This window comes from Tiliqua scincoides, chromosome 5, assembly GCF_035046505.1.
Source record: "Tiliqua scincoides isolate rTilSci1 chromosome 5, rTilSci1.hap2, whole genome shotgun sequence".
Lineage (NCBI taxonomy): Eukaryota > Metazoa > Chordata > Lepidosauria > Squamata > Scincidae > Tiliqua > Tiliqua scincoides.
The window spans coordinates 46883299-46910881 of record NC_089825.1 but is presented as its reverse complement, the minus strand read 5'-3'; the positions used below and the strand labels follow the sequence as shown (position 1 = coordinate 46910881).

Here is a 27583-nt window from a genome sequence, read left to right as displayed (position 1 = left end):
ACCATGCCATAGGAACAAAGTAATCAAAGCTGGCAATATTCTGTATTTGTCAAATCATATGTAAACTGGTCAGCAGTGCATACCTAACCTCACTTGAACATGGGTCTCACAGCTCACATCAACTTGGCAATGTGTCTGCCATTTCAAATTAGAAAACTGCATATACGCCCATCTGATTGGGCACATCTATATGGATGAACAAAACAGCTGTGATTCCCAGACATTTAATTAGCTTCTGTGCCCTTGACATTTTAAAAAAGTCATGCCATGTGTCCCTTTGTCACTGGCACAACTTTTCTGTTCTATCTGATTCAGGGCTATTGTGTGCATACACTCAGATGTTCTCTGGATCATTTGCTAAACTGTTGTCCATGACCAGATCTCAAGGTGACATGAAGATCCTTTGCTGGATGTTTGGTTACATGATTCTTCACCACTGGATCAGGCAAGCACAATGGGATCAGTGGTGCAGGCTGCAGGGCAGTTCATCAGAGTCCTCTCCCCAGTCCACTGTCTTATCCTGTCTCTGTACCTGCATGACTCTGGATGGATGGTATCCATAGCTCTCAGAACCCTCAGAAGCAATTAGAAGGAGTTTACTCAGGAAAAATTGAGTAGTTCAACTCCTACTTTGAGGTAGGACCATTCACTCCTCCCATCAATTGCCATGGCCACAGAGATCAAATTTCAGTGACTCCCTGAACTAATCTAGCCTCATTAGCTATTGTCATAGGAATGTGCAACCTCAGCTCCTGTGACCTATAGGCAGCATTGAACCTCTGGATTGGTGACACTTGGTATAAATATTAGGAGGCCACCTTTCTGCCCTTGCTTGGTTAGCAGAGCAGAATCTTCTGTCTCCTGCACTCCCAGGGACTCTTGGGAAAACAACACACAGGTTTGGGCTTGAGTATGTTTATCCATAGCTCTGATACAGGCTTACTGCAAGAGACATTCACCTAGACAAAAACCTTTCAAAATCATTTGCTGGTTTGAACAGGAGGCAGGGGGGATTCCTCCTCAGCTCCCAATATGGTGACCAGCCAGTTCCTCACCAAAGAACCACTCCAAAGAAAATGTTTATTTATTAATTACAGTAGTTATATGCTGCTTTTCTTGTAGACTCATAAACATGAGACTCATAAACTCAAGGCGGTTTACATAGGTAGGCTGAGCATAAGGAATGGGGTTTTGACAAGGATTATTCTATAAGAAACTCACAGAACCCTCCATTTCTCTAGATCAGTGTTTCTCAAACTGTGGGTAGGGACCCACTAGGTGGGCCACGAACCAATTTCAGGTGGGTCCCCATTCATTTCAATTTTTTATTTGTAATTTATTAGACTTGATGCTCCCATGGTATGTGACTGCATTTGGGGAAATGTTACAGGCCTGTACTTTTAACAGGCTACTGTGTATATTCTTTTAACAATGATAGTCAATGGGACTTATTCCTGGGTAAGTGTGGATAGGTTTGCAGCCTAGGATTGTTAAAAATTTTCCTGCTTGATTATGTCATTTCTGGTCATGACATCACTTCTGGTGGGTCATGATAGATTCTCATTTCTAAAAAGTGGGTCCCGGTGCTAAATGTGTGAGAACCACTGCTCTAGATGTTTCCCTTCATAGTGCAGTTGTCACCCTGCCTACACAGCTCTTGCGTTTTCCAAGCTTCCATAGGCAGCTGCAAAACACACCTTGGACTGGTTCTCGGGATGTTATTCTTTTTTAGCCAGTAGACTCTTCCATGCTCCTTCATCTCTAGCCAACAGCTTCTAGTCACCCATCCAAGGCAAGACCAGAGTTGATCTTGCTTAGCTTTTTCAGCAAGGCAACAGCTCTGCCTCTAGAACACACCTCCTGTCCCTTTCTATAAATATTATCATTTGCTAAACTTGCTTATTTCCTATTCCCCAGTAAAGGCTAGATTACACTGGAAAAGCTTTCCATTAATGTCCATCACAGACCATTTCTGCACATTTTTTTTAAAATTACCTTTTCCCCCTTTAAAATGGCCCTTACAAATTGCAGACATTTTAATGCAATCTGTGTTACAGAAATCCACTTATCTTCTGTTGCAATGGCTTAAGTCAAAACATCTGTGAACATATCTATGTGTCAAACTTGTACGAGTTGTACATCAACTGTTGTGCCTTTCTCCAAAGACTACTGGGAATTTTCTATTTCTGAGTGATTATTTTGAGTAAGTGATCCACCCTCCACCCTCACACCCATTTCCAAAGTTCTCTAGGGACAGCAGAAAACTATTAAACTGGTGTAGCTCTTTAGCATAAATAGAATGTCTAACATAAAGGAAATAGGGCCGCACATAACAGTTTGCATTACATTTCTTGATGCAAATGTGTGCCTGGGGGAGTATTTTTGGTTGTCTGTTTTGCTGGAGAGTTTTGACAGGTATGCATATGTCTTGCTAAAACCCCTCCTACTTCAATGAGAGCAGCAAGACATTCCCTTCTCCCCATTCATCCGTGTGTTCATTGAAGCAATCAGACCCTTGTCATGAACCTGGAGTGTTCTGAAGCTTTTGCACTAGAATCAGGATCAGTTTGCAATGGGACTTGACAGATTCAGCATTGATTTGCTCAGAGAATGGGGAAATAACTGAATGTGACATTCACGATGGCATCCTGCAGGGATTAAACCAATAGCAATTGTGAGTGCAGGAGCACCTGTGATGTTTCATATGGTTTCAATATTGCTGGCTCATAATTATGCGTTTTAATGCTTGCTGCCAGCAGTTCAGGCTCTCTTTCTATTCAACCTTTTCTCTGTAGGTCTATCGGCAGCCTCAGGGGTAGGCAGGATCAGAACTTTTTATCTTGAGTGCCAGTGAGTGAATGGGGGTGGGGGGAGATGGAGCATTAGTGTGCGGGAGGCTCAGTAAAACAGCCAAGTTCTGACTGTTTGGGGGGATCAAACGCCCTTTAAAGTTGTTCTTGATCCTCTTTATGTGATTGGATTCCCAGCTGTTTCAGGTTAGCAGGCAAGTTCTCCTGCAAGCTTGCTGAGTGACTGGGAAAATTTTGGAGCTTTGCTCCTCTGTGTTGTGAGCCTTTGAGCTGGTGGCTTATGCGGCAGAAGTGCCCAGCTGGAAGGAGCATGGCATGTGTGCACGCGCTTATCAGACTTAAGAGATTTATTGGTAAATGTGGAGAACCTGCTACGCTATGCTGAGTCATTGTGCTGAGGGTTCCACTTCCCTTTTTTTGTGCTTGATTCAAATAAAAGGTGATTTATTTGAACATTTGAGTCACCCTTTCCTAGCTCTGAGAAATGAAATGTGCAAGAAATGACACTGGGGGATGTTTTTCATTTCACTGTGGAAAAAAAAATGTTTTGGAAGCTTTGGCATGATAGATGTGATGATGATGATTAGTACAGTAGTATTAGTGCTATTATTAGTTTTACCATTAGTAATTTATTTGCCCTCCTGCAACTAAGCTTAAGCTGCAAAAAAAGCAAAACACATTGCTGGGCTGCATAGATTGTGCTGAGGTTGAGAATAATAGTTTGTTTCTGTTCTGCATCAGACAGACTCAAACTGGAATGCTGTGTCCAGGTTTGGTCACCATGTTTGAAGAAGGACGTTGTGAAGCTAGAGCAGGGTCAGAAGATAACAGGCAGCCCAAACCTACCTAACTCCCCATGCACTGATGCAGCCACACCAACAGGGCATGTGCTGCATTCCATGGGGAGTTTCAAGCTGCAAAGTCCTCCTCAATGAAACAAGTCTCCCTGTTCCACCCCTTCCTCACCGTGTTCTGCCTGCCCTGCCTCTCTCTGGCCCCCATGCTGAATTACCAGCACTGGGGGACATGGGCATGGATGAACCACCTGTGCACGGACTTGGCTGCTTGCTGCTGCATTCTGGAACAGCCATAAAGGACCTTATGCTGCCAAATGCTACTTCTGGCAGTGTAAAGCCATGTTGGGATTGGGCCATAAGATGGTGAAGGGTCTGGAAACCAGATCTTTTGAGGAATAGTTAAAAGAGCTTGGTATGTTTAGCCTGGAGAAGAGAAAACCAATCTGTCCCCCACCACTGTTGATGATGCAGCTGTGCTGATGGTGCGTGTGCTGCATCCAATGGTCACATCTATATTTAATCAAGGCCAGGAAACTCCTGGCTGCACACTCAGGAGGTGTTCTAGATACCATTACAGCCCAATTCTAAAATGGCTAGCACCAGCTAGTGTTCTGGTGTTCTAGGCACTTTCTGTCAGCTGCAAAATGCAAGCGGTGAGTAACCAGTTCCACATCCCAGCAGCCTCTAGACTACTGTTGGCCCAGGGGGAAAGGGAGGTGGAAGAAGGGTGGAACAGGGTGGAGTGGGTGGAATGGGGCAGTGACAGGGGTGGGGAGGAGGTGGAGAGGAGGGTGGATTGGGACAGGAAGGGGGCAGGTTTTGTAGCAGTGGCTTCTGCAGAAAACATGCCTTGTTGGGCTTGATCAACTTTCACAGGTCCACGTGGATATCATTGGCATAAGTCTCAGTAGATGTTGTGAGCTGACATGGGCTTACCCCAGGGCAAAGAAACAAATGTTCTCTTACCCCAAGAAGGCCTCTGGATGCCAAACCTCCCCCGTGGAATGCTGCAGATGCCCCGTTGGTGCCACTGCATCGCTGCATGGGGAGTTATGCTGGATTGGACTGTTAGTCACATTAAAATCCAAAGATTAGATATTCCAGATACATGTCAGATTGCTGCCCGTACCAGATTAAATCCTGGGTCAGTCTGATCTCATTATTCACTGATTTGGCATTTAAGAACAGCAGGTTCAGGTAATCAACGTTACCATTAGAGCCACTGGTAGTCCTAGCACTGGATGGAGGGCAAGAGAGAGTAATGGTCCTTCTCTGACTACCCCTCCTTCTCTTATAATGGCTGGCCCTCTCCAACTGCCATATCTCCCAAAGCCCATTGCCCTCTTAATAGTGGCATCACCATTGCTCCCCACTCCAGCCTGACACATAAAACCAGTGAGGCCTAATAACAAAAACCCTAAAATTTCCCAACCCTAAAATACCATCCACCCTCATCCTCCAATCAAATCCTATTTATAGTAGTGTAAACCCATTCCCAGTACTAATCAATCTTCCCCTCCACTCCCCTACTTTCCACTGTCATCCCAGTTGGATTTCTTGATTGCGAACCTCACAGGGAATGGACCTGTTCTTTCCTCTCTTGTGTGACACCTCAGTTGAAATATAAATATACTGTTATGTTTCATTGACTAGGCTTAAGATATGTGCCTTAAGATGTTAAAAAAACACAACCTTTTAGTGGACAAAATGTCTGTTTGCTGATGTACAAATAAGTAACCAAAGGGTCAGTTCATATACATGCACACACAGACACAACTGGGGCTATTCACTATAGAGATATCCATTCCCCTAGCTTAGCATGTTCACTTAACAAGCGTATCTACTGTCCTTAGAGAGTCTCCAATCACAAATGAGATGACATCATTCATCTCAAATTGAAATTAGAACTTCATTATGGCTATAATGCAGAAGTTGAGGTTGTTGTTGTTGGCATCCTTCAGTCTCGGAAGACTATGGTATCGCACTCTGAATAGTGTTCTGGAACAGAGTGTCCTCTCCAGTGCGTGAAGCCTGGGTAAAGTAGATATGGAGGATAGACTGTTACCCATGCAGCAAATCCCCCCTCTCCACGTCGCTGAAATGGTCCAATGGAAAGGCAGAAGCCAATACGGTTGGTTCCAGTGATGTCGCAGGAGTTGCCAGAACGTGACTTTGTTCAGCCATGAACTGCCTCAGGGACTCCGGCTCCAGATTTTGCCTCGAGGTTGACTCCTGAAGCCTGTTCCATAACTGGATGTAGCCACAAGGCAGTGGAGGTTTGGGATCAGAGTTTTCCTTCTCTCAGATGAGCTGCCTTCCCAGGCTGACGAGTCCCATCTACCCGGTGGCTGTTCAGTCGCCTCTTACGACAAGTACAGCCAAACTGAGGGCCTATTCTTATCCCCAGCCCTCAGGGGAAGAAGTTGAGGTATGGCCAGCTATATTGCCTTAGCATGTGTGAGTGATGAGGGAAGGAGGGGGGTTCCTAGGGTTGTAGAACTTGAAGCAGATCAAGGCTCTTCATTAAGAGCAAACTTTCAGCTCTTCCCAATGACCCACCATATGCGTCTGATTACCATCGAATTAGCTCATTGGTTCCCAACCTTTAGGAGCTCAGGGACCACGAAGGCAAAATTTTGAGATGGTGAGGACCACATGCAACACCCCCTTGCACAAAAAAATACAATTAAATTTGTAATATATAAGAAGATTATTTAATAATTAATGTGATGGTTGTGCTTGCATTTGCTTCACTAGCTGTGAAAGTCTTGGGTTTACATGGAATACATGGAACACATAATAATTCCCCCCCCAACTCAGAGTTTTTCACACCCACCCAATTCAATCCAGTCTCTTTTCCCCCACACCAGACCACATTACACACAGCCCTTGCCTTTTTAAGTGTGGAAAAACACCTCAAAAAGGGAGAGGGTAAGCACAAGGGGATTATAGACAAGTCATGCAAGGTAGTTAAATGAGTCAACAAAAAGCACACACATCCCTCCACAGTTCCTTTTGTTACACAGCCCTGGCCCTGCTTCCCCCCCACTTGTTAGTTCAGAGTCCTTAGGAAAGTGTTCAACACAATTTAGCCAGGTGGGTCCTGAAGGAGAAGAGACGCATGAAGGAAGCACCAGCTCAGAGAGACATCTCAGAATGGCTGCTGCATGTCTCAGGAAGAAAAGTCCTTTTGGTGTGCACTGCAAGGTCTTTAGGGGGGAAAAGCCTCTCTTCACTTCCTGTTCTAATTGCTGTCATGCTCTAGCTGTGGACTACTTTGGTTGGAGCTAAGAGAGTGTGAGCAAGCCTATAGGTAGGCTGCAGCCACAAAACAACAGCTGCCTACTCTGCCATTAGTCTGTGGAACTCCTTGCCCCAGGATGTGATGATGGTATCTAGACTAGATGCCTTTAAAAGGGGATTGGAGAAATTTCTGGAGAAGTTTATCACAGCCACAGTGTGACTAACAGCCCCATTCTAGGCATGTCTACTCAGAAGTAAGTCCCATTATAGTCAATGGGGCTTACTCCAAGGTAAGCATGCATAGGATTGCAATCTGAGGAGATAGGGAACTGGCCAAGGGTGAGGTGGGGGAGGGCTCCCCATGGACAAAGCTCCTGCTGCTCTCTGAGGAGGAAGAGTCAGGGGTTGCACCTGCTGTACTTGGCTACGGTGGTGCCTGTTCTACAACTTCTGGGATTGCTCTCCCCAGGTGAGCAGCTTGCAGTAAGACAGCAGAGCTGCTGCCTGTTTCCCACTCCAAAAGAGGTGCCAAAACCTGGTTGCCTGGATCCCTTGCTCTACCCCTGGGCGTTAGAAGAGCACATCCAGGGGGCCCAATCCTGCCAACTGAGGAGGGGGTACCATGGCTGGGGGCTGAGCATACTGTTTCTCCGCTCTCCTGCTGTCACACTGCCTCCAACTCCCCTCCTCTGTGTTCCCTGGCCAGCTGGAGTCTGGACTCCCAGGGCAATCACATCCAGAGAAACCCACTCCCAGGGAAACCCCCCCCCCCCAGCCAGCCAGCCAGCCAGCCAGCCAGCGATGCCTTTGGGAGCCTCTTCCTGTTCGTCCTCCTTATTACTCTTATTCCTCCCCTTCTCAGGCCCCCCACCTCCTCCTCCTAGTCTGGTGGTGGCGGCCCCCCCGCCCGCCTGCCCAAGAGACTTCCCAGGCTGGCTGCAGTCCTGATTTGACTCCTGAAAAGCCAGGCTGCCAGGGCTCACCTGAAGGCACAGGGTCAAGGAATGGAGGCAGTAGGCTGGAGGCAGTGGGCGGCAGGGCACCTCTCCTCTGTATGCAGCTGAGCCAGGAGGCTGCACAAATGCGCACACATTACAAGGCCCCTGCGCTTCACTTTTTCGCTTGTCTGGGCACTCACAGACAAGGAGGGGAGGGAGGTGGAGGGGGAAGGCAGGAGACGGAGAAAGGCTATGCTCTGAGCTGCTCTGATTGGTTGCTGGTGCTGCAGAGGCTTTTTTTCTTCCTGGAAGGGCATTTTTTTTTCTTTTTTCACCAGAGAGGTCGCGGACCACCTGGGAGGGCGCTGTGGACCACCAGTGGTCCACGGACCATGGGTTGGGAACCCTAGCTTTAGCTGGTGAGATACTGGCAACAGTCCACCCACTTAGAAATGCCTACAACGGTTGCTAAATTATACATAGGAACATGACATCAGCAGTGCCAGCAGCACCTTACCTTCTGGTTTGCAATATTAGAGTCTGCTCATCAGTGCAACAAAGATGGGTGAGAAGGTTTCATTTGATCTCCTGGTCTTTAAAAAGCATACAAGATTAAACGCACATCTTGCCAGAATAGCTTTCCCTCTCCCCCCCCCCGCCACCCCTTCTTTAAAAACAATCCTTCCTTTCCCTCTTAGGTAGGCAGGTAATCTTGCCTTAATCTCATCTGTAAGACGTTGATAAAAAGAGAACAATTTATCATCTACATTGCGCACAGATAAAGGGCTATTGTGGCACCCATGGTCTGTATTGCTAAGCGGTCACTTTGAGAGCTGCAGGGATTAAAACGAGATTTAATCAGACCTACACTAGTTTTAAAAAAAAACATTGGCTGACTCTTTGCTGGTTCTTACACAGAGTCACCTCAGAGCAAAATACAAAACTCACTTGTTCCCCAACCACCTTGGTGGATTTCATGTACCTGCCTCTTCAGAAGACTAGAACGTAACAGCAGAGAGAAAGATATCGTGACACTTGTCTGCGCTGTCTCTTTCCACCCTAGAAGAAACATCTGAGAGAAAACCTGGAAGTTAACCCAAGACTCTTGCTGGTGTCAAGTTGCCTGAAAGTTCTGTCGAAGCTTATGTGTCATTTCTCTGCATTCTGTGTGGGAAGAGCAGCCTGGATGACTTCACTGGAAATGGGGTGTAAAATGAACATCCTCTGGATCTGAAGAACAGTATCAGACAAATGGATGTTCATTTCCCACTAAACAGGCACTTCACTGAGAAGCCTGTTTAGCCTGTTTAGAAATATTTTATTTCCAGGGTTTGCATTATGGTAAAAGTAAAGTATAAAATGCCTCTCTCTCTCTCTCTCTCTCTCTCTCTCTCTCTCTCAGGCAGGTGCCCAAAGGGATCCCCGTCACAGTTTTTTAGCCTAATGTACCTCACAGTATTTTTGTGGGAATAAATTGGAGAGAGGGGACCATGTAAACTGACATGATCTTCTTGAAGGTGGAAGAGAAAGTGTGAAAAAAAGGAGAGCAGTGGACTAGAATGTCATGCTCTGCTCTACTCTTCTTCTATTCTCCACTTCCTTTTTGAATCCCAGGAACCTTGTCAGCACTAGGTTACCAAGAAGGCCCTGGGGTAGTACTGAGCCCACATGGCATCTCTACCCACCTCCTGATGGCTCCTTAGGCTTTACCACTGCTACTGAAGGGTTTAGATGGCCCAAATGAGTAGACCAGTTAGATAGAGCAGTTGGATCTAGTTAGGTTGCGATCCTAACCCCTTATGTCACTGCTTTCCAGCACTGACATAAGGGCAATGCAGCTCTGAGGTAAGAGAACAAGCATTCCTTTACTTTGAGGAGGCCTCCGTGAGTGACACCCAACTGCAGGATGCAGCACACGTCCCATTGGCAGTGCTATGCCAGTGCTGGAAAGTTGGTTAGGATTTGGGCCTTAGTTAGTTAGTGGATCAGTTAGGGCACAATCCTAACCCCTTATGTCAGTGCTTTCCAGCACTGGCATAGCAGTGCCAATGGGACGTGTGCTGCATCCTGCAGTTGGGTGTCATTCACGGAGGCCTCCTCAAAGCAAGGGAATGTTTGTTCCCTTACCTCAGAGCTGCAATGCTCTTATGTCAGTGCTAGGAAGCACAGACATAAGGGGTTAGGATTGTGCCCTCAGTTAGATCGATAGATGTGGATCCTTAGGCAGGGCTGATCTGACCAACATCTGACACCACTCCTGCCATGGAGAGGAAGCCACAGCAGTTGGAGGCAGTGACATTTGAAAGGTCTTGGCACCACAGCAAAAGGGATGGGCAGCACTCACCAGGCACACACTGTTGTATACTAGTAACGAACTGTACTGCAGCTGTTTAACATGAGGACTTCACAACAGAGAACCTTTTTGCCTCTTTTTGCAATCTTCTCTGTTGAGTTTGGCCATACCTCTCATTTAGTAACATTCATCAGGTTGTTGTTTCCAGCCCATCTCTTCAAGGAAGCTTATCCTCACAGGACAGGGCACTTCCAAAGCGTCTTCCAAATTTATGAGATGCTCTCATATATCCTGGAGAACTTTCCTTCACATGAGGTCACTCATTGATTAAGATGAGCAGGAGACACTCTGCTTAAAGTAGTGCCACTGTTTGGGAGACTTCTCAACTGTGGCCCCAGACAGTACAATACAAGGCTAACCTTGTAAATTCCCATCTTTGTACAGATGTAGCAAGTCATGTGTCACGTATATTTTCGTTTAGTTCAGGCTGTAGTAATCTAATAGGAGCAAGTGTTCCATCTCAGTGGGGTGCCCATTAACATGTTTACTAAGGATTTTTTTAAAACTACTTGGAATCAATTCTGATATGCATTTAAAACTTTGTCGTTGCAATATTTGTGTGCTTACAGGAGAATGGATGGTGTTTGTGCAAATTGCCAAAGTAGGCTTTGTGTGTGTGTGTGTGTGAGTGTTGGGGGGGGGGGCATTGAGATTGAATAAACCTTAAACCCTCATACATGCCGATAAATACAGGGATCATAATATACTCAGTCTAGCTGTGTGCCTGCAGGTCAATGCATCTCCCAGCCATACCACACAGGTTAACTTCCTAATGGCAGGGCAGCTTATGCACACCTTTCTCTTCCCCAGTTCCCCAGTCTTCCTTCTTTCTCCTGACAGCTTTTGGGAAAGGCTTGTTTATTTTAGATTAAAATGGCCCATTAGTACAGTAGTAAAGAGACAATAAAATGAAGGCACTTTACTGCAATGGGCATGGCTGCTCAGTCTTTTCGGCACATTTTATACCTGTGCTGTTTTTATTTTCTTTCCCTGGGTATATGGCTTTACATTGATTAGTATCCAATAGCTGCCCAGGGTCTACAACTTTTATGCTCGTTTCCAAGCATCTTTGCTTCCCCTGTTTCTTTTCCCCCTAATCTTGGATCACAAATAAAATTGCATCCTCTGCTACCTGGGCAAAACAGTGCCTTTTAAGTATTGGCTGTCTTCTATTTAGCAGGGGCAGAGCAGTGAGTGAGTCCTTATTCAACTCACCACTGGGCCCCTCCCAGCGCTTGTTGCTGGTGTCTACCTTGGGTTTCTTTTTAGCACTGGTGTCATGCTTTCTGAATGCGAAAAGTGCATCACATGTATTACCTTGCTATCATTCTTACAACACTGTAAGATAGATAATGTGGAGGTTTAGAATTTTTATGCTGCTGGTTTTCTGCTTTTTAACAATTGTTCTTGACTTTTAATGAGATTTTTATGTTGTTTACCGGTTTTTAGGAGCTCTTAATAGACATTAAGACAATATTGTTATGATTTTTGTAAGCTGCTTTGAATGCTTGTTAGTAAGGTAAAGTGGGGTACAAATTTGCATATAAACAAACAAATCATATTGCAGCCGAGGGTGAGAGGGAGTGGTCCTAGTGTGAGGCTGTCTTATGCATGGGGCCCAATTGAGAGCAACTGGTCCAATTGGTCTAAAGCTGACCCTGTTTCCCTGATCAAATCTGACTGCTCCCGTGGCTACCTAGAAAGCAGGGCCAGCTTTTAGTTAGGCAATTGGGGAGATTTCACCCAATTGGGCCCCATGCATGGTGGGGGCCCCGCACTGCTCTTCTGACCACCACTACTTCCAATTGGCCCGAAATTGGGTCACTTCGGAAGCAAATCCTACCCACTGCTGCTTCCAATTGGCCTGAAATTGGGTCACTTTGGAAGCAACTCCTACCCACTGCTGCTTCCGTTTGGTCCAAAAATGGTGCCATGCAGACTGCAGCATGCACATCTCACTCTTTCCCACCCTCTCTGGAGCGGTCTGCTGTGGACAGGGCAGCAATGGGCAAGAGTTTGGGAGCATTGCAGGCTGGCCGCACGCTCCCTCCTCTCTCCAGCTGACATCCCAGGTGTCTATTCTGCACTACCACTAAAGGTACTGGAGTCCTATCCACTTGCACCAAAGTAACATATATTTTTTTCTTGGTCTGACTCCATTCAAGCTAAGAGCTAAAAAAATTAGTAGAGGGGGCCCCACAAAATTAGAGGGAGGCCCCCACAAAAGTGTTTCCAATTGGGCCCTGTTGCTCTTAAGGTCGGCCCTACTAGGAGGGGTGAGATTTGATCAGGGAGACAAGGCCAGCTTCAAGCCAATGACCAATTGCTCACAATTGGGTCCCATGCCTATGGTGGCCTCATGCCAGGGTAAAAAATAATATTATTTAATTATTTATTGTTTAAAATAATAGTTCCAAACAACACAGTTCCAAACAACAAAGTTCCAACAAAGTTCCAAACAACACAGTCCTGGAATGTGCTAGAATCCCTAGCATATATGCACTGCTGAAACAGAGACACCTGCGTTGGCTCGGTCATGTTGTGAGAATGGATGATGGCCGGATCCCAAAGGATCTTCTCTATGGAGAACTCGTGCAAGGAAAGCGCTCTACAGGTAGACCACAGCTGCGATACAAGGACATCTGCAAGAGGGATCTGAAGGCCTTAGGAGTGGACCTCAACAGGTGGGAAACCCTGGCCTCTGAGCGGCCCGCTTGGAGGCAGGCTGTGCAGCATGGCCTTTCCCAGTTTGAAGAGACACTTGGCCAACAGTCTGAGGCTAAGAGCAAAGAAGGAAGGCCCATAGCCAGGGAGACAGACCAGGGACAGACTGCACTTGCTCCCAGTGTGGAAGGGATTGTCACTCCCGAATTGGCCTTTTCAGCCACACTGGATGCTGTTCCAGAACCACCTTTCAGAGCGTGATACCATAGTCTTTTGAGACTGAAGGTTGCCAACATTTAAAATAATAATAATTAAGCAGGATGATGACTCATGCTGCAAATGACCAGAGGAGCAGCATGTGTGCCATTATCTCCAAGAGGCTTTGCAGATGTCAGAATGTTGGAGGCGGGGACAGGGAGGAGAGGTTCAGGGGTATTCAGAGGTAGGGAAGGGGAAGGGGGCGGGGAATGGGCTGGAAGGAGTGGACTTCAGCAGCAAATGTGCATGCTGGATCCTGCCTCTATTTTTCAGCCTACCCCGCCCCTTTCTTTCCTCAGACATAGGCTAGCTGGTGTGGGTCTGAGGAGACCCATAGGCATCCATGAGACCTACCCAGAGATAAGTAAATGTTTTACTTCCCTCTGGTTGGCTTTCTAGTCCGTCCCCATCCCAGAATGCAGTGTGCACTCCCTCAGTGTGGCTGCATCGTCATCAATGGTGGGAGATAGGATTGGGCTGTCAGGGGTGTATAAACTGCTTTGCAAAAATTTTCATGCTAATACTGCGAGCCATTGGTGGAGGCAGCTGTTCACATAGCCAATGCAATGGACAACGTACAGTCCAATCCTAAAGGTGGCAGCGCTGCCAGGTGCAGCGGCACCAGAGCGGTTACTGCTGTATCCTGTGATGCTGTGGCAGCGGCTGGAGGTCTCCTTGGAATAGCCCCAAACCCACAATGGGGCTTTTCAAGTCTGCACCAGCTATTTTGCCACTGCAGACTTGAGAGATTCCATGTTGGACTTTCTGGCTCGACACAGAGTTCAGGATCCGGCGGACCAGAGCTCTGCCAGTCCTGCCCCCTACCACCCAGTTCCTCCCTCTGCTCTGCTCTCCACCACCCTGGAATGCTTCCTGCCACCCCCGAAGCTCTCACCACCACCTGGAGCTCTTACCTAGCTCTGGGTGGCATCTGGCTGGTGCTGGGTCAGTGCCGACTCAGCGCAGGGTGTTGTGGGCATGCCTTATGGCACATTTGCAACACTGACTTCCAGTGCTGGTGCTGGCCCAGCTCAGGATTGGACCCTTATTCCACTGCTAGGCCATAGTTCCAGCCCAAGTATCAACTTCCCCTCCCTCAGGTCTTTATACAGCTTTGCCTTGGAAATGAGTTTATGCTGCTTTTGTAGGACAAAACGAAATGCAGCATGCAGTGGACTCCCTTCACCCCCTCCCAATCCACAAAGTCTGGAATGGGTATGAACCATATGAATTTAACACTAATGGAGGAGCAGGGCCTCTGGAAAATGAATCATGGTTGGAACAGAGGTGGAAATCAAGTCATTGCTTGAACCACTTAGAACCCTAGGATCAGGATTCTAAAAGATTTGAAACAGTCATGGGACCACTTCAGGTGATACTTTTAATATCCAATTGGACCCACACAGTAAAGCCATGCATGTAGGGTGACCAGATGTTCTTTTTTCCAGGACATGTCTTTTTTTAGCCTCGTGTCCTGGGAAAGAACGTAAATGTCCTCCTTTTCCCTGTAAGCAGCCAGCGCATAGCCTTCTTTTAATTAATGAATTATATGTAATAAAATTATATTTAATATAGTTTTAAATTTAAAACTAAGTAATATAGTGTTTAAATTAACCAAATGAAATTAATGTAAGAGTGATTTTAGCTTTAATTTTGTCATGTCCAACATTTTTCTTAGATGCCCTACATTTTGGGGTGCCTTCTCTTTTTGACATCAGGTCACCCTGCATACGTGCTTATGGAAGACACATGTCCATGCTGCCTCTCTTGCATTTGGGCGATCTCCTTTAATCGCATGAGTATCTTTTAAAAATAGGCTTGTCAACCCACATACACGACCTTCCCCTACAATTAAAGAAAGTGCCTTAAGCTCTCCCAGAAAGGACAGGAGAAGCTGGGACATGTGGGTGTGAGGGCACGTGTCCATCACCTGACATCCATTAGGCAATCAGAGTATTGTCCAAATCAGCCCAAAGTTTAATGGAAGAGACTTAAAAATGAGGAGTGGATAAAAGGTGATCAAATTCAAAATGATAGAATACGAAATTACAGATAGGATCCAGAGTGGATCAGACTAGAGCCCTTTATGCAAACTGGTAGCTATGAGGGATCGTTGGCCCTCATGGCTGTTCTTTGATGTCCTGAATATGCCATACCACAGATAAGTATGTTCCCATGGAAATCCATCCTCAGGTCGGGGCCCTGGTTGGGAAAAGAGAAGATTGAGAACAAATGCCATGAAGTCATACTACAGTCCTTGCGATACAAGGACATCTGCAAGAGGGATCTGAAGGCCTTAGGAGTGGACCTCAACAAGTGGGAAACCCTGGCCTCTGAGCTGCCCGCTTGAAGGCAGGCTGTGCAGCATGGCCTTTCCCAGTTTGAAGAGACACTTGGCCAACAGTCTGAGGCAAAGAGGCAAAGAAGGAGGGCCCATAGCCAGGGAGACAGACCAGGGACAGACTGCACTTGCTCCCAGTGTGGAAGGGATTGTCACTCCCGAATCGGCCTTTTCAGCCACACTAGACGCTGTGCCAGAACCACCATCCAGAGCGCGATACCATAGTCTTCTGAGACTGAAGGTTGCCAACAACATACTACAGTAAAGGTGCAATGAAAGCCAATGGAATTCCTTTATCCTTGCTCAATTTCTTTCTTTCTTTCTTTCTTTCTTTCTTTCTTTCTTTCTTTCTTTCTTTCTTTTTTTTTGCATTCACATAATGGTCAGTCAGCAAAGTCACAAAAGAAGCAGATCTTGCAAAATATAACAGCAGACGAATATTCAATAGAAACAAATGTGTGGTAATGGAAAGAAGAATTTGGAAATTCGAAATTGACAATTCGAAATTGACAGGTTCTCAATATACAAAAGCAATGAAGTGGCAAAAAAAAAGAAAAAGAAAAGTCTAGCATTGCAAACAGCTCACTACCCAGTGGCAATATAAAGAAAAAGGCAAACCAGATGTTTAGCTGTAGGAAGAGAGAGTATTTTAAAAGGTCATTTTTCAAAATCGATAATACCACCTTAAGCTCAAAGATTGTCATCGCTTGAGGTCATTCAATTAAAAAAAAATAAAAATACAGATCCACAAGAATTGAAAAGTTCCAAAGATGATAAGAAATATTTTCATATAGGGATTAATTTTAAAAGGCCTCTTTGCTCTTCTGCAGGGATTAGAAGGAAAGCAAAAGAGACGCCCCGCAGCTCTTTCTAAAACAATGAATTGCAAATGGAAGGACCTCCTTTCTATAGATGCCTGCTCTGTCTTCTGCCCCTTCAGCACTTAAGGACATTAAAGGGTAGGAATGAAATGAGAACAAAATGGACAACCTGTGTGGCTTGCCTTGCAGCTGCGGATTCAAAAATTTAAGAGCAGAACAATATTTATTTATTTAGAATAGTTATATGCTCTCTTTCAACAACAGAGATCCTCAGCTTGTCTTACATGGTACATAGAAAGCTGCCTTCTCCTGAGTCAATTCATTTAGCTCAGAAATGTCAATCCTGAGTGGCAGCAGTTTTCCAAGATGAGACTGGAATTTTTCTGAAGATGCCAGGAATTCAACTTGGAGCCTTCTGTATGCAAAGGAGATGCTCTTCCGTGGAGCTTTGGTCGTTATCTAAAAAATGAATTGGGCAAACCATGAAAAACATCTGAAATTGACTTCAGGAGAGAGGAAATCCGATTTGGAGTACTCTGTGTGCTGCCACCAGGGGAGTGAGAAAAAGAAGGGCACCAACAGTGATCCAGGAATCCTTCAAGCCATGTGAAGGACCATTGGCCAGAACCCCTGTTACCTTGGTCATGGACTTGCTTGATCTGGGTCCCGAGTAGACAGAGGCCTGAACACATATGGGTAGGTTGTTTAAGGGCCCAATCCTATCCAACTTTCCAGCACTGATGCAGCGGTGCCAATAGGGCATACTCTGCATCTGCGAGAGGGGAGGGGCAGTTACGGAGGCCTCCTCAAGGTAAGGGACTGTTTGTTTTTCTTACTTTGGGGCTGGATTGCTGTTATATTGGTGCTGGAAAATTGGATAGAATTGGGCCCAAAGAGCTCTTTACTGGCCCAGGATGAGGGCAGTGAGGAGACTGAGAGCTTCAGGGAACTTCTGAGAGAAGGAAGCCCTGCAGAACAGTCATGGATGGGGATAAAGATTTGGGTGCAGGCTAGCCTCTCTCCTTGTTGACACTGTGAGGCCTCTATCAAGGCACTGACCAGCCTTTTTTTCTTCTGTCTTCAGGCACATCTCTTTCTTCTCTGCTTTGTTCCACTGACATCTGCTTCTGAGAAGGAGCACTGACCTGGAACATCATAACTCCCCCTCCAGCAAACTGCAAGTACAACGAAAACACCCTACAAGTTTTTACTTTCATTTACACTATTCCTGTGGGCAGGTGGCATCAAGAGCTCTTGGCTTTTGGAAATGGAGGAGGCACTTAGCAGTTCTGGGGAGAAGGGCATTTCCTGATGATCTTCATGAACGGGCAGGTTTTTAAGGTACAGATCCTAGGCCGCTTATATTTGTAGAATGCATCAGAACCTGCCAGAGATAAAAAGATGGATACTGGAATGAGTGTTGGAGTTGGAAGGGGGGGCGAATTGGGATGTGTATTGGATGCACATTCATTACCCGTCAAAATTTGCCAAGAAGATACACCCTGATTTAATTATTTTTGTGGCTCCCCTAGCCAAAAATTCCTAGAAACAGAATTTTGTTTTGCAGACGTGCTGAGGATGCGTCTAACAGTTTATGGGGAAATGGCTGAATTTGCTGCAATAAGCAAGTTCCAGTGTTGCTTACACTGGAAAATCACAGATTTTTTTAACTTAATCTCCAGCAGGTGGCCTGAAATTATGCTGGTTTTTGTTTGTTTAAACATCAATTTGAGTAAGACCAAAAGAATTGTAACGATTGGCAAAGAAAGTGGCACGCTGCAAAGGGAAAATTTTGTGCCTTGAAGCGGTTCTGCCCTTTCTTCTTGCCATCACAGTTTCTGATAAAATAAGACTTAAAGGTTTGGGGCTGTCTGTGTTATTTGTATCTTGGTCAATGGACCAAATTCATAGCCATTGAAAGTGGAAACAGAAAAGCCAAGCTACATAATTAAAATCAATACACAGTTTGCTTCCTTCTTCAACTAAGCCTCCCTCTCCGAAGACCTGAGGACAGCACTAGTTCAAATGACTTATTTTTTAAAGTTTGTTTGCAAGGACCTGGTGGCATCAGGGCACATCTGCCCTCATTATGCTGCGTAAGAGAACGACTGGAGCTGACCATGCTCATTTAATGGAGGTTTACAGATCAAGCTCAAACCAAGACCCTAGATAGAAAACTATACTTCTTTATCCACTAAACCATCTATTAGGAGGAAAATAATCAATAATATCTCAAACTTAATGAGGTATAAGACAAGTAAATTAGAGTTCGGCGTAAACAATATTGAGTAGGTTACTCTCTCAGCTGGAACATATAATTTTCTTCCTGTAATTAAGTTTTCCATATGTTGTATGGCAATTCCAGAAATGTTCCGTTTCCTTTTTCAAAAGCAGTATCCTTTTAGCAAAGAAAGACTCTCTTAGCTTTCTCCAGTTTCACAGCAGCAAATGCTTCACAGAGACACCAGCAAAATCAACTTCTGTGTTAACAGTTAAATATTAATGTTGTCATCACTGCCACCTTCCAAACTGTCCTGTTAAGTTCTGGAGAAGCATTCACAGATAGGTCATGAAGTCTGCTGGGTGGACTGAACAGGATGAGGTCATGTATGTGAAGAGCTATGTGCATTTCTAAGGTAGTACTGTGGATAAAGGCAAAAGGTTGTTAGATCCTGCATAGCTATTAAGCCAGTGGATGGCCTTGGGCAAGTCATTCTCAGCCTACCAGGGGTTCTCAGAGTATATGTTGCAATGCCTTAGGGCATTGTGGCATACTCACTGGGGCCCCGTGAGAATTCCCCAGAGGCCCATCTTTCTGGTTCGCCCACATGCCACCATCTTGGATCTCCTGAAATCTTGTGAGATCCAAGATGGTGGTGCTTGAAACTCATGAGATTTGGATGCTACCATCTTGGATCTAATGAAATCTCAGAAGATTTGGGCACTGCCATCTTGGATTTTGCAAGATTAAAGATGGCACACCCAGCTGAGCCATGAAGCCAAAGCTGTGGGAGCATCATGACCCAGGTCAGTTTGGGAACCACTGGCCTAGCCCATCTCAGAAAGTTATTGTAAGGTGAATATGGGCTCCTTGGGGAGAAGGGCATCAATGTAATACAAAATGTGTCACTCAGGATGTCACATAGTGCTGATGCCAGGTTGCTGGGGGCTACAGGGCAAAACCCTGCATTAGGCCCCTCCCATGGCACCCCATCTACTCTCTGACAGTGTATTGGGCACTTTCATTACTACTAGTACTAAGGGTTGAGCGGTTGGTCCAGCCAGTTGGGCCCTCTTATGCTCATGGGCTCATGGTCAATGCCCAACTGTGTTAACCTCTGGCACCACTCTTGATGCTTTCACCTTGATCGGGAGCTGACCAGGGTCCATTTCAGGTTTGCAAAACCAAAATGCAAAGTCAACTTGTCCCAGAATGGCATCTTGATTAGTGAGAATATTCTGGTCAAGGATGACAGTGGAAATGAAATCTTCAGAGTAATTGATGAGCCTGTCTGTTCTCATTCAGCCACACCATCAATGTAAAAAGAGAAACTTTAGCAAAGCTGTAATCATCACTTACCCTAATCACTCATCACTTATTGAAGTCACACGATTGGAACGCTTCAGTGAGTAAAAATGAAAAATTATACTTCAGATCCATAATTCACGAAAAAGCTGTGATTTAAAAATGTTACTTGGAAGAAAAGGCCTTTGTTTTGCATTTTGTGTAATATTAATTGTCAGAGGATGAATGGCCGTGTGCGACTACCCAAAGAGTAAATGGAAGTTACAGCAGATGGGGCACTTAAACTGGATTTTGCCATCTGGGCAGTGTGTAGATGAGTGTTGTGACATGGTTCAGACACTAGGTGGCACTGTATTTAGTTGTTTCAAGAGTGCAGTTAGGTGTTTCCTTTTGACTCTTCCAATTACAAATCAATATACTGTACATTCAGTATACTGAATACTCTCTCCTTGCCTTCTCATGAAATGGCCTTCTCATGAGGCAGGAGTGGCCTAGAGAAGACTGGAAAACCCAATCTGTCTGTGCCTGCAATGATCATGTGGTTTCCCTCATTCTTCAGACACTTCAAAAATGGTCTGTTTATTCAGACTGACCTCCTGTAGAGCAATTGAAGAATAAACAGGTAAAAAGGAAGGAGAGGACTAGAATGGATTAGGTCAGGGGAGCACTATGGGGAAACCAGTGATAAAGAGTTGTAAAGAGAGAAAGGGAACTGAATTGGATATATCTTCTAAACAGTGGTTCTTTTTAGCAGTGTTCAGCGACGTGGAGGGGGGGGATTTGCTGCATGGGTAACAGCCTATCCTCCATACCTACTTTACCCAGGCTTCGCGCACTGGAGAGAACACTGTGTTCCAGAACCATCATTCAGTGCGCGATACCATAGTCTTCCGAGACTGAAGGATGCCAACACGGGACTCACTTTTTAGAATGACAGTCTGTCGGGACCCACCAGAAGTGATGTCATAGCCAGAAGTGACATCACCAAGCAGGAAAATTTTTAGCACGCCCCCGCCCTGCATGACAAAATCAAATCAATTGAGGGCGCATTCCTGACCCACTTTCCAGCAATGACATAAGGACAATGCAGCTCCTAGGTAAGGATACAAACATTCCCTTACTTTGAGGAGACCTCTGTGAGTGCCCCCCAACTGCAGGATACCACACATGCCCCATTGGCATAGCTATGCCAGTGCTGAAAAGTGGGTTAGGATTTGGGCCTAAGTAAGTCAAAAGTTTACAAAAAGTATCAGCTTAAAAATTTACTTAAAATAAAGGAGAACTCTCCTAACCCTACCAAGCAGTTGCTGATCTGTTTTTAAAAAATTCTCCAAATATCCCAAAGGCTGCAATCCTATCCGCACTTACCCAGGAGTAAGCCCCCTTGACTATCATTGAAATGAATGGGGACCCACCTGAAATTGGCTCCCAACCCTCATGGGTCCTGACCCACAGTTTGAGAAACACCGTCTTGGAACTTTCTCCAGAATGCAACACGCATCCATCTTGGAACATCCTCCATGAACACATCCAGGTGGCCCTAAAATCAACAAGCAGGTACCATGCTAAGGCTGCAATCCTAACCACACTGTCTTAAGAGTACACCCCATTGAACAAAATAGGACACTTCTGAGTAGACCTGGTTAGAATTGTTCCCTAAATCCATTTCCAGCTTCCGCACCAACTCAGAGCTGGAACAATCCCCAGAACAGAAGCTCTCGGGGCAGCACATTCAAAATTGTAACTCTCCAAATCCCCTTTAGAACCTGCCCTGCCATGACAAGACCTTCATGCTCCCCAGTGCCTGAACACCAATGCTGGCAACAGGTGAGGCAGGGTGTGACTGAGGACACAATCCTATGCAGGTCTACTTAGAAGTATGTCCTGTTGTGTTCAGTGGAACTTACTTCCAGGAAAGTGTGGATAGGATTGCAGCCTGAGAGAAAGTATAAGGCTGTGGTTTTCAAACTCTCCGGGAGTTTGAAACCCGCAGTAAGTCTTTGCGGGGGCAGGGGGAAGGCAGCAACATTATCCCCAAAATCACGTTGCTCAGGGTGCTACAGGGAGTGGGATACACTCACCAGTCCCTGCAGCAGCCGTCCCTGTGTGCGGGGAGCCCTGCGCAAGTTCCTGCAGGGCACGCCAGGTCAGGGAAAGGGAGAGTGGAGCAATCTGCTCTGCTTCCGCAAAAGCGGAAGCGGAGTGTGATGTCCCACTCTCCCTTTCCCTGACCTGGGGAGCCCTGCAGGCGCTCGTGCAGGGCTCCCCACGCACAGGGATGGCTGCTGCAGGGACTGGTGAGTGCATCCCACTCCCTGCAGCCCCTCAGAAGGGAAAGCGGAGTGATCGTGCTCCGCTTCCAGTTTTGCGGAGCGGGGCACGATTGCTCCGCTTTCACTTTTCCTGACCTGGGGAGCCCTGCCGAAGGGCTTCCCGCACCCCCAGGAGGCTGCAGGAGGCTTGGGCAAGTGCACCCAAGCCCCCCAGAGCGGCGCAATCCTGTGGATCGCACCGCTGCCTTCCCCCTGACTCCTGGCTGCCCCGCCCCTTAAGGGGGCAGAGGCCAGGACCCACAGGCTGGGGTGTCTTGACGCCCCAGTTTGAATACCACTGGTATAAGGCATCAGGTCAGAAGGCTGTGCCTTTTAGGCCTTCTAAGTAGGAAGGTTCATTCCACAAGGGGTAGTTTGTCGGGAAGTATGAAAGCTTCTGTCTGCCTGAGGCCCCTGTCAGAGCAACTTGGTCCTGTGGATCTAGTCAGGGTCTTGTGAAATCTGAGCCCCCTACCATTCTGTCATGGCCCAGTCTTGCCCTTGCGGACCTCTACTTGGTACCCCCCAAAAAACACTGGGAAAATATCCTTCCCTGTCCCACAAATGCATGCTGCTGTATGCCTGAGATCCCTAAACAGACATAACAGAGTTTATGCAGTTTTGTATTTCATGTTAACTGTGCATGGAAATCATATTAATAGCACTACAAAGTTTACTGGGCTCCCAAGGTAAATCTTTCTAAGGAAGGATTAGAAGGTAATGTGTGATGTGAATGGGGCTCCCCCAGTACTTCTGATTCCAAAACTGCATTTGAGAGCCAACCATAAAGGAGAGTGCTACTACTGACCAGTATTCCACCATCATTGTCAGAGGGCTCCAACATTGTGAAATGCCTAAGCTCTAAGGTTGGTTTGGATTAAATCATCTTGTTAGGAAAAAAAAAAATAGTTAAGATCACAATGTTACAAAAAGTATCTTTGTCCTCAGAAAGACAAGAAAACCTGTGTGTGGGGGGGGGGGATTGGTATATACAGAGTTAAACTCTTCTCCTCTGCCCCTCCCAGTTGACAGAGGGTTGAGAGTTATGCAGATAAACCAGAAGGGGAGTAATCTGATTGACTGCTCTGCTGAAGGGTCTCTGGGGCCAGAGTATAAAAAGAGGAGCAAACTATGACTCAGGGCTCACAGTTCTCTGTTGGTCTGGGAGTGAAAGGAAGGAGCCTTCCAGCCCAGAGATCCAGCTTTGGCTTTCTAGCAGCTGAATACCCCATTAACCCCTTCTCTTCCAATAATCTGCCCAGTTGTGGTTCAGGGAGGGAATGATTTTATAGGTAGATGCTTAGGGGAACCTTTGTTTATGTAACAAACAAACCTTTACTGCTATCTCTTTTCCAAAATAAACTTCCTTGTCCTTGTTCAGTTTCTCTTGGGTGTCTGTTTGTTATCTGTGTCTTTTCTCTACCCACGGTGGGTTGTTTAACAGTGGCTCACACTGGTGGGGCTGAGTGGGGCTGAGTTCAGGGGCCAGTGAACAAGGGGGCCATAGAAAATTTGGCGAACAACCTTGGACTAACAATCAAGTGAACATGATCGATGATCAACACTTGCATTTCTAGATATAATTGCCTGCTTTGTGATGAAAAGCAATCATTTGTACACACACATACACCACCAAAAAGGTCATTCTTATAAGGAACTTATTTTGCACTGTCCAAGACATACTGCCCAAATAGGTGTGTGTATAAGTATGCAGGCTGGAACTAAGTAAAAGTCACATGGACCAACACATGCAACTAAGTGAAAGTCTTATAGCAATAGGCAAGGATTACTTAGTGTTAGACAAAACTGAGACACATGCATTCACATTTACCTTTACCTTTAATCACAGGTGCCTGCACACAGTTGGGGAGGGGGTTCAAACTGGCTGGAATTTTTCACCTCTTCTGAAGTCATCTATAAAATGCTGTGGGGATTCTGGTCCACATTATAGCATACATACAAAGTCTGATTATTAGACTGACTCAGGTGGGACTGGGACACCATAGCATTCATCCCAAAGCTGCTTGCAAGGTAGGCACACCAGAGATATAACCACATGTCTACCCATTGGTAATCAGTGGTGTATCTCTTTTGCTGGCAAGAAGGAAAGACAGGCTATGATGCTATGATGCTTTGTGTCTTCCATCATACAAGTACCCACTCTGATACATAACAATATAAAAGGACGAAATTATCTGGGTAAGATTTATCTTTCAGAGAGCTAGAATAGAATGTGTGTACATGCGCACATTTGGGCAAATATAAAACACACATACACAATGTATTTATATCCCAAATATATCAAAATTATATTTGATCAATTACATATTTGATATATATTATATTGATATTATTATATATATATTGATATTATCAATATATATTGATAATATTATATTATATATTATATCAAAAATATTATAAACTTATAACGGTGCCTTCGGTCTTTTCAATATTTGCATATATATAGCTTGCATATATTGTGCATATAGTATCTGTACCATAGTTTACTTTTCAGAGCTGTTTACCTTAGATCAGCGGTTCCCAATCTGTGCATTTCAATGCCCTGAGCAACTGCAAGGCACTTGCCGTGGTGTTGCAGGCCACCCGCTACCCTGGCTGTGGTGTGAGCCTCTAAGCAGCAGCAGGAAGATCAGTGTGGCAGAGCACAGAGCTGCAGCATGTGAAAAACGCACACTGCAGAAAAGCCCTCCCACCCATCCTGATCCTCTTATCATTCTTTGGAGGTTTGAGATGACCTCCAAATACAGAAGTGAATGGCTGGTGACACATTCACCACCACTCACTTCTGGGTTCTGAGGGAGTCGCAGCAGGAAGCTTTGGGAACTGCTGTCTTAGAATTAACCCAGGTTGCACCCTAAGCCAGCAAATTGCAAACTTGCCAAAGGTGTTATGAGTTGTGTGTTGTTAAGTGTTACGTCAGCTCCCCCTGCCCCAGCTGAGCTACATGAACACCTTTGCATGGCCCAAACGGAACAGGAGCTGTATCTAGCACTAGAGCACCAACTGGCATAATCTGAAACCAAGAAGGATTGGCCCAGGTTCTGGTTCTGACGGCATCTGATGCAGCCACCTTGCTGAATCTAAGCAAGTTAGTGCCTGGATAAATGACCTGGGCATCCATGCAAGTTACCGGGAGATCCATGAAAGAAATATACTACTATAACACCCATTCATATAAACCTTCCTTTCAAAAGAGATACTGTTAAGATTCTCTCCTCTACGGTAAATGTAACATGTTTGCATAAGATCTAAGGACGCATAGCATCAACCTCCATTCTGAGTGGCAGTAGCTCATTCTTTTAAAGATAAACAGCCAAGATGCCCTGCTGAGTTCTGTTTGTTTATTCTCTGATCAGCTTTCTGTTAAAGCCATGTTTTAAGACAAACCATCCACATTAGAAGTCCTTGTGCTACACATCTTGAGTTCAAGGCTTGAGCAACATTCTGAAAGAAAATGAGTTTGTGATGGAACACACAAATGGAGCGTCAACACAGCTTTCTCTGTAATGTACAGGAGTGTCACATAAGACTGCTTGGCTATCGAAAGCTGCTTTAAGGGCCTTTGCAGATGGTCATTTTATTTCACAGTCGGTGTGTGGCTGTTGCAGGAAGTTGAAACGTTTGCTCTGTGGTATCATGCCATTGTGGGGAAATTCACATGTTCCCAGAATTCAGGCTACACAACTCTTCCAGGCAACTGCAATAATGTTGGTAGAGTCACTGCTATAAGCATGAGTGTTACAGGAACCTATCAAGTGCTAGACATGTTTTCATTAGGTTTGATTTTGTAGTGGAAGTTGTCACTTCAGGATCATAAAAATGTTGAAAATACCTCAACCTATCATTATGGGACACTGTTTTTTGCAACTGTTCTAGGCATTTCCCCCCTCCGCCACAGGTATTGCTATTGTGGTTTGGAGAGGAAATAAGGGAATGCATCCCTACGGTCGGGAAACTTAGCTGACCCAACATGGTAGCTGCTCTCCCATGCTGGCAGTTTCATTGTCTGCTAGTGCCACGCAGCAAGACTAGCTTGCCCTGTTTGAGCTCAAGGTGTGTGCAGCTTTATATGTCTTGCTGATCTTCTGTTCTGTTTGGGCTGATTGAGAGTCATTGTTTTCTAGATGCTTTTATTATTGTTGCTTCTGTTACATTATGAGCGTGGTCCAAGGTTGTACATGAGGTCCCCTGCGCCGGTTCCTGAGTGTCGTGGAGGTGCCATAAAGCATGTTCGTGCCAACCTGGGAGTTGGTTAGCCAGTGTGGCCTGGCTCCCAGAGGCTAGATCCAGCCTCTGTGCCAGTGCCAGCTGAAGAGCGTTAAGTCGAGCTTGGCAGAGAGGGTGAGAGAGAGTGGCAGGAAGGTATTACAGAGGTGGGGAGGAGCATTTTTGGGAGGGGATGGGCGGACCGGGAGGCGGATCAGACCTGGGAGGGGGCGGGACCGGCTGCAACAGCCTGTACCAAGTTCTAACCCCCATCCCTGGCCTAAGCAGCCTTCTGTGGGCTGCTCAGATTTCCACCAGTGATTTCACCGGCATTTATCTGAGATGGTCTGCCTGTTCCAGTATAGGTTAGGATTGGACTGTACATGTATTTTCTGGATTTTCGTGGTACTGTATGCTGGCCTTTGTTTTTCTACTTTTTACTCTATTTTAATGAATGTTGTAAGCCATCCTGGGGACCCTGTTAATGTGGGTTGGTGTGGGGGGGAGGACAAGATATACATCTTTTAAATACATTAATAAATCATTGCTTGGCTATTAGAATGTGGATGGAGGTACATATCCCATTGAAAGAAATACAGTGTGGTTGGATGGCATCAGATCAAGCAGCTGAATGTGGATGGTGTCCAGTAATGTGAATGCATTACTTTGAGTGGGATCTGCATTTTAATACATCTCCCTGTCACCATTCTGCCCCAAGTAAGCACAGCTGGACTGGGGTAAGGGAGCATCAGTCCTGCTGAAGAGGAAATGGGAACATGTTCACTCCTTCATGCAGCATCCTTTCCCTTGTGAAGAATTTTTTAAAGGGCTGGAAAAAAAATTACAAAAATAGGAGCACTTCATATATATATGAAGTGATGTGATATACACATCACTGCCCCTTGCCCAGTTTGATTGTCTTTCCCTCCTGCCTCCCCTGTTCGTGGCTCTTCTTTTTCCTTAACCTGGAGACCAAAAAGTTTGAGAACCATTGATTTAGAGGATCAGCTCCTTCCCTCTCCCCTGCCCTACTCAGATGTGGAGCATTAATAAAGCAATTTAACATCAACCCATAGAGAAATACCTAACTCCAACAGAGCTGGGTCTTTCACAGCAGTTTGCAAACCTTGTCACTACTTTTTCTTCCAATATGTAAAATTCAGTTCTGTGCAGCATTGTGCTACCTAGTTAGGCAACTGTTGAGAAGCTTCCATGGCTAAGACTAGATTTTGGGTTTGCGAGATAACCAAGCTTGACTCAAGCAGAACTAGGAGTGGCATCTGCCCATTT

The 27583-nt window shown here is 45.6% G+C and overlaps 1 pseudogene; it reads right to left on the bottom strand.

Annotated features, from left to right (window-relative positions):
* The window catches only part of LOC136652226 (zinc finger protein 420-like), a 398747-nt pseudogene that overhangs the window by 26498 nt on the left and 344666 nt on the right, over positions 1-27583 (bottom strand).